General features: G+C 41.3%; 2 pseudogenes; one reads left to right on the top strand and one right to left on the bottom strand.

Annotated features, from left to right (window-relative positions):
- LOC148826663 (uncharacterized) overlaps window positions 1–2,073 on the top strand; it is an 85,451-nt pseudogene extending 83,378 nt beyond the window's left edge.
- Window positions 2,074–12,004: 9,931 nt separating this feature from the next.
- Window positions 12,005–12,123, bottom strand: LOC148826687 (5S ribosomal RNA; annotated as a pseudogene).
- Between the last annotated feature and the right edge of the window lie 1,496 nt (window positions 12,124–13,619).

Consider the following 13,619-nt stretch of genomic DNA (forward strand, 5'->3'; position numbering starts at 1 on the left):
ATTTAACTGTTCTTTACCCCTCTGCTCCTACTGGACTTAGTACCACCATCTACTGTCTCGTCTAACTGTGTTTTCTCATCGTGCTTATATTAATATATATATTTTTTGTTGTTGGCCTTCTGTAAAGAGCTTTGAGAAACTACCTTTAAAGGTGCTATATAAAATAAAGTTTATTATTATTATTATTGTTATTATTATTATTATTATAAAGGTCTTGTCTTTTTGTCCTGTGTTTACAGGCTCAGAAGCCAGTGCTCTCTCTGATGCTGGGGAAAGGGCTCCTCTTGAACAGCAACACAGTGAGGAGGAGTGGGGGTCCAGTCTAATGCAGGAGACAGAGCTCACTGCCGCAGAAGGGAAAGAGACACTCAGGGAGCAGCACACAGTGAGCAGACGGATTGTCGAGGATCTGTACTCTGTGCCCATGATGAACACAGAACCTGAGAGTGAGACACCTGGGCTCTTAGTATGTGATGATTTTACAGAAAAGAGAAATAATCTGGACACAAACAATATTACACAAGGTTGTAATGAACTGGGCTGTGTCTCTGTACAAGAGCACAGTGAAGAACTGGATGTTTTAAATCTTACAGAGCAGGACATGGAGCCCAAGTTGATTGACGCTGCAGAGCAGCAGACTGATGTCCCTGGTGAAGAGAACAGTACTGATTCACAGCACACAGAGAAGAGTCAGTACAGGGAGGAGCAACAGCAGCTCTTACAGCGCATGATGATAATTAGGCCTTGTTCTGTTCAAGTGGAGAGACTGTCATTGCAGAGTCTAAAACAATCATATGATCCCTTGGTATCTGATCACTTTACACCCAGGTTTAATAATCTGATTACTGAGAACATTGTTGAAAGTTTTAATGAGCTGGAGAGTATGTTCTTGGGCAAAGAGAGGAAGAACTGAATGAACTTGACAGTTTTAGTCTCAAAGAGCTGGAGAAGGAGCCCCAGATGTTTCACACTGCTGAACAGCACACTGAAGGACACGGTGGAGAAAACAAATCTCAGTTTCAGCACACAGAGCAAGACCATTCCATGGAGCATTTGCAGAATAAGAGACCCCAGCATGATCAGAGAATGAGGAAGAGTCACTCAAGGCCTTGCTCAGATGGAGTGGACAAACTGCAATTATGGCACAGGGAGGAGCAGCGTTTCTGTGAGTCTAGAATTTCAAAACCCTACCAGTGCCTTCACACAGGAGAGAGACCTTTCAGCTGCAGTCAGTGTGGGAAGAGTTTTATTAAGTCATATGACTTAAAAATCCACCAGCGCCTTCACACAGGAGAGAGACCTTTCAGCTGCAGTCAGTGTGAGAAGAGTTTTAGTAAGTCATATGACTTAAAAATCCACCAGCGCATTCACACAGGAGAGAGACCTTTCAGCTGCAGTCAGTGTGGGAAGAGTTTTATTCAGTCATATGACTTAAAAATCCACCAGCGCATTCACACAGGAGAGAGACCGTTCAGCTGCAGTCAGTGTGGGAAGAGTTTTGTTAAATCACATAACTTAAAAATGCACCAGCGTATCCACACAGGAGAGAGACCATTCAGCTGCAGACAGTGTGGGAAGAGTTTTATTCAGTCATATGACTTAAAAATCCACCAGCGCATTCACACTGGAGAGAGACCGTTCAGCTGCAGTCAGTGTGGGAAGAGTTTTATTAAATCACATGACTTAAAAATGCACCAGCGCATCCACACAGGAGAGAGACCGTTCAGCTGCAGTCAGTGTAGGAAGAGTTTTATCCGGATAAGACACTTAAAATCACACCTGCTTATTCACACAGGAGAGAGACCATTCAGCTGCAGTCAGTGTGGGAAGAGTTTTATTAAATCACATCACCTAAAAATGCACCAGCGCATCCACACAGGAGAGAGACCATACAGCTGTAGTCAGTGTGGGAAGAGTTTTAGTCGGTCAAGTAACTTAATAACCCACCAGCACATTCACACAGGAGGGAGACCGTTCAGCTGCAGTCAGTGTAGGAAGAGTTTTAGTCAATCGCTTGTCTTAAAAAGGCACCAGTGCATTAACACAGGAGAGAGACCATTCAGCTGCAGTTAGTGTGGGAAGAGATTTTTCCAGTCAGGTGACTTAAAAACCCCAATCTAGTCACCAGGTCAGTCACCAGTCAAGTCAACTAAAATGTCTTTTAGTGCAAGTAGGTAGATGCGTCAGCATGTGACATCCGAAGAAGGCTCCACAGCCGAAACATTTATTTTCTTCTCTTTTCAGCATGAAACAAACCTTTACTTGTTCCCAAAATGTCTATTAGTGATGTCTATTAGTCACTTTGTAGTCAGACACTTTTGAGTTCGTCTGGTCAATTAAATTATGACTATACTCTTATTTACAGTTAACTAAAACTGAAATAGTTTTGTCATGGAGTTTAATTTATGTGTATAACGTATAAAGTTTTTAGTTTTATTCAATTTTAAAATGAATTAGGTCTACATTGAATTAATTTCTTAATTGCATTGAATTCCTTATAGTCTTGGAATGTTAAGTATAGTCCTGTTTAATTTAATAATAATAATAATAATAATAATTGCTTACACTTATATAGCGCTTTTCTGGACAATCCACTCAAAGCGCTTTACAGGTAATGGGGACTCCCCTCCACCACCACTATCCAGCATCCACCTGGATGATGCAACGACAGCCATAGTGTACCAGAACGCTCCCCACACATCAGATATCAGTGGGGAGGAGAGCAGAGTAATGTAGCCAATTCATAGAGGGGGATTATTAGGAGGCCATGATTGGTAAGGGCCAATGGGAAATTTGGCCAGGACGCCGGGGTTACACCCCTACTCTTTTCGAGAAACACCCTGGGATTTTTAATGACCACAGAGAGTCAGGACCTCAGTTTTACGTCTCATCCGAAGGATGGCACCTGTTTACAGTATAGTGTCCCCGTCACTATACTGGGGCATTAGGACCCACATAGACTGCAGGGTGAGCACCCCCTGCTGGCCCCACTAACACCTCTTCCAGCAGCAACCTTAGTTTTTCCCAGGAGGTCTTCCATTCAGGTACTGACCAGGCTCACACCTGCTGAGCTTCATTGGGTTGCCAGTTGTGAGTTGCAGGTTGATATGGCTGCTGGCTTACAATTAATACTGTTCTCATTGGATAGACTTGTAATTGTGTAACAGCTTTTAGCTTACCATGTTAAGCAAAGAATGTGTATAAAACAGATTAGGGTCCTTAACTGTCACTCTTAAGGAAATAAAAGTCACATCTGATTAAAGTCTACAAAAAGAGCTCAAAGTCTTTGTTGCACAATCTAAAGTGTATTTATCCCCAGAGAGGATATATATCAAATACAATAAATATTTATGCAATAAAGGGTAAATAATAAAGAATAAGATATTGTATGAATCTCTTTTAATATGATAATCTATTTTGGCACCATTAGTAATAATTCCATATTTTAATTTTAATTTCAGTGCAGCTATTTTTTTTAAACAAGACAGGACAAGAAATATATACAGTGCCTTCAGAAAGTATTCATGCCCCATTGTTTATTTCTCATTCTGCTGTTTTGCAAAGTAAAATTAAATAATATTTAAATGGGTTTTTTTCCACTCCTATAGAAGCAATACTCTATAATGTTAAAATGAAATTAAGTATTTATAATTCTGAAATTCAGGAACAAATGAGAAACAGAGTAATTGAGATTTATCAGTCTGGAAAAGGTTATAAAGCCATTTCTAAAGCTTTGGGACTCCAGCAAACCACAGTGAGAGCCATTATCCACAAATGGTGAAAACATGGAACAGTGGTGAACCTTCCCAGGAGTGGCCGGCCGACTAAAATTACCCCAAGAGCACAGCGACGACTCATCCAAGAGGTCACAAAAAAACCCACAACAATATCCAAAGAACTGCAGGCTTCACTTGCCTCAGTTAAGGTCAGTGTTCATGACTCCACCATAAGAAAGAGACTGGGCAAAAACGGCCTGCATGGCAGAGTTCCAAGATGAAAACCACTGCTGAGCAAAAAGAATATAAAGGCTCGTCTCAGTTTTGCCAGAAAACATCTTGATGATCCCCAAGACTTTTGGGAAAATACTCTGTGGACTGACGAGACAAAAGTTGAACTTTTTGGAAGGTGTGTGTCCCTAAACATCTGGCGTAAAAGTAACACAGCATTTCAGAAAAGGAACATCATACCATCAGTAAAATATGGTGGTGGTAGTGTGATGGTCTGGGGCTGTTTTGCTGCTTCAGGACCTGGAAGACTTGCTGTGGTAAATGGAACCATGAATTCTGCTGTCTACCAAAAAATCCTGAAGGAGAATGTCCGGCCATCTGTTCGTGACTTCAAGCTGAAGCGCACTTGGGTTCTGCAGCAGGACAATGATCCAAAACACACCAGCAAGTCCACCTCTGAATGGCTTAAGAAAAAAAAATGAAGACTTTGGAGTGGCCTAGTCAAAGTCCTGACCTGAATCTGATTGAGATGTTGTGGCATGACCTTAAAAAAGTGGTTAAGGCTCGAAAACCCTCCAATGTGGCTGAATTACAACAATTCTGCAAAGATGAGTGGGCCAAAATTCCTCCACAGCGCTGTAAAAGACTCATTGCCAGTTATCACAAACACTTGATTGCAGTTGTTGCTGCTAAGGGTGGCCCAACCAGTTATTAGGTTTAGGGGGCAATCACTTTTTCACACAGGGCCATGTAGGTTTGGATTTTTTTTTCCCCTTAATAATAAAAACCTTCATTTAAAAACTACATTTTGTGTTTACTTGTATTATCATTGTCTAATATTTCAATTTGTTTGATGATCTGAAACATTTCAGTGTGACAAACATGCAAAAAAATAAGAAATCAGGAAGGGGGCAAACACCTTTTCACACCACTGTATATATCTCACTTATCCAGCATCACAGTATCACCACTTAAGCACATTGTGAGAGGTATTGATGGGGTCTGTTAATTTAGCATCAAACAAAAGTTAAACTAAGATGCCATAAAGCTGACTTGCTTTAGCAGCCCCAGTGGCTTAATGCTACATAATAAAAGAAGGGAACAACACCCACAAACAGGATAAACCAGACTAATGTCTGCTGCATATCAAAGGACAGAACCTAGAGCAAGGCAGAGTAGGACAAGGAGTAATTACATGTCAAAGAGCAGGACAAGCACTCAGATTGTGGAACAAACTTTCTTCTGACTGTTTATATAAGATCTGGGAAACCATTGCAGTTTGTCTGTTCTGTGGGGCAGTTTGAGCTCAATAAAACTGAATCTGCACAAGACTGTGTCCTGCTCCTCTGATGAAGAATTTCCCACAACAGTTGGCATAGTCGACAGGATTCTCCAGGTCTCCGGTAATTCCCAGACGGCACACAGGGTGAGTATATTTTTGATGTTACCACCCAATTAGGTTGCCGAAAAGGAAGGACAGGAAACATACAGAGAATATAAAGAATCATTTATAGGGAAAAGAGTAAGGACACGTCTCTGTGAGATTCAGGGCAAAATCCCTAAACCGAGACAAGACACGATTCCTCTGAGCTTGGTTTCGAAACCAAGACAAGAGGTGGTTCCACTGAGCTCGGGGCAGGTCTCTAAACCAGGGCGCTTTCCCCCTGGGGCGAGGGAAAGTCCCTAAACAGAACAAGGTGAGCTGAGCGATGGTTTTGTGCCAGCAAGATTCCCTCTGAGTCCAGACAGGCACCCCTAAGGAAGCTAAGGTTAATAATATTATTAATAATATGAGTATAGACCAGTTGTGCTAGCAGTTTAATCACCAGTGACTACTGAGCTGAGTGTTAAGCGAGGAGTTGGCCCTGTATGCTAACACCAGACTCATATTCACTGACTGCCTCACAAGGGTACTTGTAAGTGTGCTGGCAGCTCCACTGGGAGCACTGATAGATCTGGATATGGTATCTAGTCCAGATAAAACAGGGTCGGTTCTAGACCACTTAAGGAGGAGTATTATAAGGGCTAAAGGTAAAGGGAACATGGAAACAAAAGTTGTGTATTAAGATTGAAATAAAACATCATAATAATAATAATTGCTTACACTTTGATAGTGCTTTTCTGGACACTCCACTCAAAGCGCTTTACAGGTAATGGGGACTCTCCTCCACCGCTACCAATGTGCAGCCCCACCTGGATGATGCAACGGCAGCCATAGTGCACCAGAACGCTCACCACACATCAGCCCTCAGTGTGGAGGAGAGCAGAGTAATGAAGCCAGTGCAGAGATGGGGATTATTAGGAGGCCATGATTGGTAAGGGCTAATGGGAAATTTGGCCAGGACGCCAGGGTTACACCCCTACTCTTTTTCGAGAAACGCCCTGGGATTTTGAATGACCACAGAGATTCAGGACCTCGGTTTTACATCTCCTCTGAAGGACGGCGCCTGTTTACAGTATAGTGTCCCCGTCACTATACTGGGGCATTAGGACCCACATGGACCTCAGGGTGAGCACCCCCTGCAGGCCCCACAAACACCTCTTCCAGCAGCATCCTTAGTTTTTCCCAGGAGGTCTCCCATCCAGGTACTGACCAGGCTAACACCTGCTGAGCTTCAGTGGGTTGGCAGTTGTGAGTTGCAGCTGCTGCTAAATGAATGGCAATAGTATTGTTATTAAGTTATGAGAATATGGGAAGGGAATTAATACGAATGTTGTTTAGCAATGCTAAGTCAAGAAAAGAAGACAAACTTTTAAAAAAAGTTAAAAGAAGGGTTGTGCGACAAGCAAAAAGGGTAAAAAAAACAGGTAGTGATGGGCTGCGAGAGGTGGTGATGACGGAGAAGAATGTGAGGTGTGGAGAGGACAGAAGTATAAGCCTGGATGGGTGATAGAAGAAAGAACTGGAGAATAAATGTAAAGAATAACCTTCTGCCTTCCACCTTATAACCCTGGTGAGGCAAGAAAGAATAATACAGCACACAATAGCAGATAACGTGTGCTCAAAAGTACGATAAGCAAAAAAAAAATTGATTGCAATCTGATTGGAAGTAACAAACATTGCTTGTTGGAAAAAAACTGAATGGAATACGTGATACTGTGTTTATTAAAAGTTACACAGCTGTTAAAATAGATACATGTAAAAGTAAAATGGAGGCTGTCATTTCGTATAGTTTTCACTGGAATGTTATTTTGTTCAATCTTTTTATCTGTTATCTACCCGTAGAGTCTACAGTTTTAATCGATAATTTACTACTTATGTCTGTGAAACACAGTGAGAGGGAGCTCCCATTGCCTTTCCTCATTCACACTAATCAAAGCCACTGATGAGGAAAGAAAGAGTTGAGTAACTATAAATCATTTCCCTCTTCAGGTAAAAAGTGTATAAAACACGATTGTGATTTGCAGAAAACTTGTCAATGATTTATTATGACAAAAGTATTTTCCGGTCAGATTTGAGTGTATTTGTTAAATTATATCGAGTTATTAGAACAAAGTTGGTAGCGCCAATCCTCATGGTTAGCATAAATGCCATGTATTTGGTATATTAAATGAAATGTGAATGTTTTAGTGATTAGCAATTTAGTTAATGTTCGGTAATAGCCTTAGATTATTTCACTGTTCCTGGTTTTCTTTATTTATTGGTGTTTTTTATAATAACCAAAGTGCTCCACATTTATATTGCTAGTGAACATTATGTTTTTAAAGAAATACTAACGTGGTCTTGTGATATCGCCGATTTAGATTGTGTTTTACTGAAATGTAGAATATACTAAGGAGAAGACTGAATAAGACATAATGCAGAATATTTTCTTAATGTATAATTAGAAAAATATTAAGAAGCATTTGTGTAACTTTCAGCTTATATTCTTTGTTATATTGTATTACTGTAAATTGTTTATCCTATATAGAATCACACTAAAAGCCACTGATGAGGAAACGAGTTGAGTGACTGATTATTTTATCATTTCCCTCTTCCAGGGCGCAACACTTCCCCTCTCATGGCAAGATCTCGACTTCTTTAACACCTCTGGATAAGGTTCTTCTGTGGAGCACGCTTCAGACCTCTGCGTACAGCACCCTTGATGTCATTTTATTTTTACAGCATCCGCAATCAGTACAATCAATACAGCAATCGTACTGGATTTGACTAGGATTCTGAAATGTCTCTTGCAAAGTTATTCAGGTTTGCTTGAACCTTTAATAAAAAAGTGATTTGAAACTACCCAGCTTACAATCTCTGAGGTAGTTGTCACTAAACTCAGACGTGATGTGCCGTGTGCCTTTACTTTTTTTGTGTTCAAGAGTATTCGTTGTGTGAGCTCCACACTGCGTGTCCTGTACTGTACTGTAATTTCGTTTAGATTATCTACGAAGAGTACAGCAACTAGAACACCTTGAACGTCTATAAGAATGTGTATATATAAAAATGCTAAAGAATATGTAAAGTGATTAACATTTTCTTGATGTCGATTTTCTGATTATGTCTCGGCGTCATTTAATGAATTCTCTTAGTGACAGGTCATTTCTTTCCGGTATTTTATTCTGGTGCTGTTATTGATCGCATACGAAACCTTATTCTCATCAGGAAAATGTCACCTACAAAGTCACTGTGAAACTTGTTTTGGGAAAAGTTTCTTAATATTTCTTTTGATTAGCATACAAGAAAATTTGATCATAACCTATGGAATTTCCCGCAAGTGTGGAGCTTGAAATCACAACCTTAAGATTTAGAGTTTAAGAGTCACAGAAGAGGTCGGCCTGGTCTTCAGTTTGCCAACGATAAGCTCCGGCAGTGCTCCTCTGTAAAGCAGATTGTTCGGATCGGTTATGTGGGACGGCACTTCGATACTAAGATCGTTTGCAGCACACGCATGGTTTCCCCCCTTCACGCAAAAAAACATAGACGAAGGAAGCTCTCTTGTCTTGGGCTGCTGACTCCGGGATTTAAAGTGCTCTGGGTGCCAGCTAAGTCTCTAACAAGCACACTATAAAGACAGGAATTACACTTTACTCACGTCACGCATGGAATGGCGAGGCTACTTGTATTCATCCAAAAATGCCAAGTTTCCCACTGGTGATACACACAAGGAAATGAATGTACATTTCCCGCCCCCCCCCCCCAAATCAACCAGTTTAAAATCAAATACCTCCCTCCTCATCTGTAGGTGGAGAGATTAATGTCAGAAGAAATACAGGTTTAAAAGTCAGGAGCATTGATAGTCCTATTTTAAAATAACACTAAAATGCTCACAATATATTAAAAAGCTCTGTAAAATGCAAAAATAATAAAAAAAATATTAAAACAAGGTAAAAAGAAATAATACACAGCTACAAAGCTCAGGAATTATCAATGGGAAGTTACAATGCGTTGATTGTGTTTCATATGATTTAAAAACAAAATGTTTGAAAAATATCCACTTACAATATGCTAAAAATGGCAAGAATACTTAAAACAGGTGTGTATTTTTTTTACAAAAATAAATAAAACAAGTTAAAAATAAATACTAAATGCGTTTAAAATTCAGGAATGTAATTGGTCAGATGCTTACGATGAGTGATGCTGGTGTTTCGTGTGATTTAGCGAATTCAAAAAAATATTCAAGAGCAAGAGCTCGTATGAAAGTTCGTAAGTATGTACGTATACATTCGAAATTTTTCATTCTTCTCACGATGGCACACCTGTGTCTGTAAAACAGAGTGAAAGCTCTATTCACATTGCGAGTATTTCACAGCCCTGGTTTTACATAGATCTTTTTTCTTTTCTGTATAAATAAGTATAAAATAAGTTTTGCAACGCACCAAAAGTCACATGTAGTATTTTTCCATCTACCTTTACAAGTAAGGAGCGTACATACTCATATGGCGAGCGGTCGTCAATTATTTTTCTCAGCAAGTGCTTTATACAACGCTCAGTATCATCTGTAAAAGTATAGGCACCCAGGCCACTGGCGATGGACAGAACAGCCAATAAAATTCGGGCTAAACTGAGACACTTATACATTTCTAATGCAGCAAACAACACATCTTTGTACTGCAACATGACCAGGGGAAGGGTCATTCATAACAGGTATTTTCGGAATGACCTACTTAAAATACTAGATATGGACCTTAGCAAAATGGCTGCCAAAAAGAATCAGATGACCGGTAAATGGAAAGGGTCTACCCTGAGAAACAATGAGACACAGCTGAGCCGCATCAGGAACCAAAATATAAGTGCCCCGGAGGCAGTGAACAGGGTGGAAGCCGATAAGGTGAATGCGGTTTGGAGGAAAAGAGAGGAAAGAGGTGTATGTTAAAGATCGGGCTAAGGAATAACGGACTACTGAAAGGAGAAAAGGTTTATGGTTTTTGGATTACGGACACTGGATAAGGATACATCGCGGATTGGCTTTATTACGGACTTTTGGAACTCGGATCGGATCAGGATTAACGGAACGGATTACGGACTGTATTTGGAAGATAGTTGGAGGAAGAAACGCCACGAAACTCAGGAAAGAAAAGTGTGGTGTGAGTACTACTTTCATTTACATAAACTTTCCCCCAGAGACACCACAGTACCCATCCGCGCACCCGACAACTAGGCATGTGTAACCCCGTTGACCTGGATGATTAATCAAACAGGCCGCGCATTCATCAACCACAACCCCCTTTAAACAATGGTTGAAGGTGCAACATACCACCGACTTTACAATCTGATCCATAGCATCGGGCTCATTAGAGCCATCGTTAGCTAAACTAGGTTGAACATCATCATTAATCACATTTTGGCGAGCACACATGAACAGACACGAAACATTCAAGCTTGATGGTAGTTTGAAGATTGATGCGTCGACCTCTTCGTTATTCTATTAAAGGAAAAAAGAAAAGGAAGGCTTAACAAAATAAATAGGCATGCTTTTTACCTAAAATATTTACAATTGTAATGCCTCTTTTGTGTTAGAGTTTTTCATTTGCTTCGAACTTGCTGTGGTTTAATATTTACCATTTGTAGCAACTCTTCATCAGTCGTTGACGGACCCCCAACACCTGAATACCGTCAGAGTTCACATGACAGCCACTGTCACACACCACTGAGTGCTGAGTCAGCTTTTGCTAAAAAGAAGACAAAGTGTTGAAAACGAAATACGCTAAACCCAGATTGAAACGACAATTCCACTATCAGAAAAAATATTTTAGCAACCTACTTCTTCAGTTTGCATAGCAGAGGAATCCGATGATTCACTACTCAAAGAAGCCATCTTCGCAGCAGTCAATATCGGGGCCTGACAGCTCAGGTGTCACACTTCAAAACCAGCAAGTCGGCTAATTTAAGCATAAACTCCAAATTTGTAGCCATACCTACATAGCTCAAGACATTTTTCAAATGGTTGTGATGTTTTAGAATGCCCCACCATATCCCCCCGCCCCAAAATCACACGTGTTTTATTGAGAGTGAAAAGTAATCACGTTGAATTAAAATATGTAAGCTTATTTCAATGACAAATTCTCAACAACTTTTCAAAAGTTTGAAATGATTTTCCATGTACTGTGAACGTAAAGTCTTTAAACCTTAAAAATATTAACATGCAACCCAAGCCTCAAATGATGTGTGTTTCTCTAGAAAAGAAATTACATTGAATCAAAAAATGTAAAACTTATTTTATCTTTTGAGAAGAGCATTGTAGGGCGGGTCTTTATATTTTAGTGGATAGGTCATAAAAGTGTTAAAATAATTGAATAAGACACATTTAGCAGCGATAACTTATAAGCACGAGCAAAAATTGATATTTATAACGCTTATAGATTTTAACAATATAACAGACTTTACTAAAATGTTTACTTTTAAAATAAATATTACATCACAACATGTCAACACCCAGGCACCTGCCGTTAAAGGTTATGGGATGTAGAGATACAGTATATAAGGTTCATGATAAGAATAAAAAACGCTCATGCTAATACACAAGCACCTGTGTCTCACCAAAGCTGACAAATAAAAAGCCAAAAAGCCGCACTGCACGTGTGAACAGGAGAATGAGCGAGTGAGTGGAGATAGGGTGCCTCCTGCAATTAAAGGCTTACAGCACCTGGTATTCCCAGGCGGTCTCCCATCCAAGTACTAACCAGGCCCATCCCTGCTTAGCTTCTAAGATCAGACGAGATCAGGCGTGCTCAAGGGGGTGTGGCCGTAAGTGAGAGCAGGGCTCACTGGCACCCTTGTTATAGAGACGACAGCTCCGTCACCTCTTTTACGACGCTGCTTTTTTTCCCTTGCGTTTTTCTCTTCTTCCCACGTTCTCTCTCTTCACTGCCATCGTCCCCGCTCTATTTCACTTCAGCCTTTCACTCTTGCTTCCTTCCAATGAGGACGGAGCTGTGGGAGAAAGGGCGCTATAGAGGATCGCTGTGGAGAGCTGCTGCTGTGCTTTGACATCTGAGCTCTGTGGAAAACGATCTCAATACAATTCTGAAAAACGCGACTCCTTGAACGCCAGCCAAACAAGTCTCCACAGCCGAAGCGCTGTGTCTCTTTTCAGCTAGCGATAAACCTTTCCTCGATCCTTTGCGGACTTGTAAAACTGTTCATGATCAGAATAAAAAACGCTCACGCTAATACACAAGCACCCGTGTCTCGCCAAAGCTGACAAATAAACAGACGGAAAAGCCGCACTGCACGTGTGAACAGGGGAATGAGCGAGCGAGTGGGGATAGGGCGCCTCCTGCACTTGAAGCTTACAGCACCTAGTATTCCCAGGCGGTCTTCCTTCCAAGTACTAACTAGGCCTGTCTCTGCTTAGCTTCTGAGATCAGACAAGAGCAGGCGTGCTCAAGGGGGTGTAGCAGCAATGCTTGTTAATAAGACAGAATTAAGTGTTGTGGGCTTTCCCAAATGAGGCCCCATCTCTCTGTTCATCTCTGTGGTGCAGCCACAGAGAAACTATTCATGCAGGCTGATTTAAAGATGTTTTCTTTTGATAAGGGACAGCTCCCAAAGGGGGATGCACTTAGCTAAGCCTGGCTATCATGATCAATGGTCATCCATTGTCGCCTATCTGTCAAGGGAGTGCCAGATGGACATCTGGACTGCATTCCTAAGTGTCAGGAGTAAGTGTCTCATATCTCACCTTGATCAACCAATCAGGGACTGGTAGGGCCGAGTAACCCACGTGGGACTCTGATGCCCATGGAACTTTCAGCCAATGAACGAGCTGAAGTTCCTCCAGGTAAAAACAGGCAACACAGAGAGCCTGAGAGATTCAGGAGAATTCTGAATTCTGTGGACTTTTCTAAAGGGAATTCAAAGGAGAATTCCAGGGCAGGACGGCCCAGGAGCAGAAGGCTCCCAAAGGCAGGACATTCTCGCAGCGCGCCTCCTGACCATCCTGAGACTCAGCCCGGACAACCACGGAACAGCCAGTGTGTCCGAGTGCCAGAACTTTCCTTTGTTCTAAGAGTCTAGAGCGGAGGTTGCCATAGAGTAACCAGAGGATCCACCCGAGGTTAGCACCAGCAGCAAGCCTCGTGAACAGGTCGGAACTGTGGACAGCTGAATCACTATTCAGAACTAGCGCTTCTTCAGGAACGAACTGGTCCTCTTCCTGACTTGCTGGGACCCACAGTCATCTTTTCTCCTGTGCACAAACTTTGCTAGTTAAAGCCAACACTAACTAGGCATTGTGCTGCCTGTTT

The sequence above is a fragment of the Atractosteus spatula genome, chromosome 10 (genome assembly GCF_055471065.1).
Source record: "Atractosteus spatula isolate fAtrSpa1 chromosome 10, fAtrSpa1.hap1, whole genome shotgun sequence".
NCBI classification, from domain to species: domain Eukaryota; kingdom Metazoa; phylum Chordata; class Actinopteri; order Semionotiformes; family Lepisosteidae; genus Atractosteus; species Atractosteus spatula.